Source organism: Copadichromis virginalis, unplaced genomic scaffold (assembly GCF_057382275.1).
Source record: "Copadichromis virginalis isolate Kocher_CV1m ecotype Utaka unplaced genomic scaffold, C_Virginalis_male_GT1.1 unmapped_scaffold_4, whole genome shotgun sequence".
In the NCBI taxonomy this organism is placed as follows: Eukaryota; Metazoa; Chordata; class Actinopteri; order Cichliformes; family Cichlidae; genus Copadichromis; species Copadichromis virginalis.
The window spans coordinates 260,444-262,943 of record NW_028188592.1 but is presented as its reverse complement, the minus strand read 5'-3'; positions in this window follow the sequence as shown (position 1 = coordinate 262,943).

Genomic DNA, 2,500 nt, shown 5'->3' with positions numbered 1-2,500 from the left:
GGAGACGGGAGGCCGACTCACTGCCTCGGCTAAATGGAGAGGGAATTTCAGCAGGGCCAGGGCACAGGCATGGACCTTTTTCAGCTGTAAGGGAGGCAAGAGCAAGGTGTGATGTAGGTCCCCGGGGCCTGCTGGAGGTCCAGGTCCATGCCCGATGTGAGTAGCAGCAGGGCCAGCGCGCCCAGGAGCACAACTTTTTCGACCGTAAAGGAGACAGGAGGCCGACTCTCTGCCTCGGCTAAATGGAGAGGGAATTTCAGAAGGGCCAGGGCACAAGCATGGACCTTTTTCAGCTGTAAGGGAGGCAAGAGCAAGGTGTGATGTAGGTCCCCGGGGCCTGCTGGAGGTCCAGGTCCATGCCCGATGTGAGTAGCAGCAGGGCCAGCGCGCCCAGGAGCACATCTTTTTCGACCGTAAAGGGAGACAGGAGGCCGACTCACTGCCTCGGCTAAATGGAGAGGGAATTTCAGAAGGGCCAGGGCACAGGCATGGACCTTTTTCAGCTGTAAGGGAGGCAAGAGCAAGGTGTGATGTAGGTCCCCGGGGCCTGCTGGAGGTCCAGGTCCATGCCCGATGTGAGTAGCAGCAGGGCCAGCGCGCCCAGGAGCACATCTTTTTCGACCGTAAAGGGAGACAGGAGGCCGACTCACTGCCTCGGCTAAATGGAGAGGGAATTTCAGAAGGGCCAGGGCACAAGCATGGACCTTTTCAGCTGTAAGGGAGGCAAGAGCAAGGTGTGATGTAGGTCCCCGGGGCCTGCTGGAGGTCCAGGTCCATGCCCGATGTGAGTAGCAGCAGGGCCAGTGCGCCCAGGAGCACATCTTTTTCGACCGTAAAGGGAGACAGGAGGCCGACTCACTGCCTCGGCTAAATGGAGAGGGAATTTCAGAAGGGCCAGGGCACAAGCATGGACCTTTTCAGCTGTAAGGGAGGCAAGAGCAAGGTGTGATGTAGGTCCCCGGGGCCTGCTGGAGGTCCAGGTCCATGCCCGATGTGAGTAGCAGCAGGGCCAGTGCGCCCAGGAGCACATCTTTTTCGACCGTAAAGGGAGACAGGAGGCCGACTCACTGCCTCGGCTAAATGGAGAGGGAATTTCAGCAGGGCCAGGGCACAGGCATGGACCTTTTTCAGCTGTAAGGGAGGCAAGAGCAAGGTGTGATGTAGGTCCCCGGGGCCTGCTGGAGGTCCAGGTCCATGCCCGATGTGAGTAGCAGCAGGGCCAGTGCGCCCAGGAGCACATCTTTTTCGACCGTAAAGGGAGACAGGAGGCCGACTCACTGCCTCGGCTAAATGGAGAGGGAATTTCAGCAGGGCCAGGGCACAGGCATGGACCTTTTTCAGCTGTAAGGGAGGCAAGAGCAAGGTGCGATGTAGGTCCCCGGGGCCTGTTGTCGTACCATAGGCACGAGTGGTGTGTGTGTGTGTGGCAAAGAGTTTCTGCGCAGTGTACCAGGGGCACGGGGGAAAGTTGTCGTACCATAGGCACGAGGAGAGTTTGTGTGGCAAAGTGCTACTGAGCGGTGTACCAGGGGCACGGCGAAAAGTTGTTGTACCATAGGCACGAGAAAAGTTGTCGTACCATAGGCACGAGAAAAGTTGTCATACCATAGGTACGAGGAGTGTGTGTGTGGCAAAGTGCTACTGAGCGGTGTACCAGGGGCACGGCGAAAAGTTGTTGTACCATAGGCACGAGAAAAGTTGTTGTACCATAGGCACGAGAAAAGCTGTCGTACCAGGGGCACGGAGGAAAGTTGTTGTACCATAGGCACGAGAAAAGTTGTCGTACCATAGGCACGAGGAGAGTTTGTGTGGCAAAGTGCTACTGAGCGGTGTACCAGGGGCACGGCGAAAAGTTGTTGTACCATAGGCACGAGAAAAGTTGTTGTACCATAGGCACGAGAAAAGCTGTCGTACCAGGGGCACGGAGGAAAGTTGTTGTACCATAGGCATGAGAAAAGTTGTCGTACCATAGGCACGAGGAGAGTTTGTGTGGCAAAGTGCTACTGAGCGGTGTACCAGGGGCACGGCGAAAAGTTGTTGTACCATAGGCACGAGAAAAGTTGTTGTACCATAGGCACGAGAAAAGCTGTCGTACCAGGGGCACGGAGGAAAGTTGTTGTACCATAGGCACGAGAAAAGTTGTCGTACCATAGGTACGAGGAGAGTTTGTGTGGCAAAGTGCTACTGAGCGGTGTACCAGGGGCACGGCGAAAAGTTGTTGTACCATAGGCACGAGAAAAGTTGTTGTACCATAGGCACGAGAAAAGCTGTCGTACCAGGGGCACGGAGGAAAGTTGTTGTACCATAGGCACGAGAAAAGTTGTCGTACCATAGGCACGAGGAGAGTTTGTGTGGCAAAGTGCTACTGAGCGGTGTACCAGGGGCACGGCGAAAAGTTGTTGTACCATAGGCACGAGAAAAGTTGTTGTACCATAGGCACGAGAAAAGCTGTCGTACCAGGGGCACGGAGGAAAGTTGTTGTACCATAGGCACGAGAAAA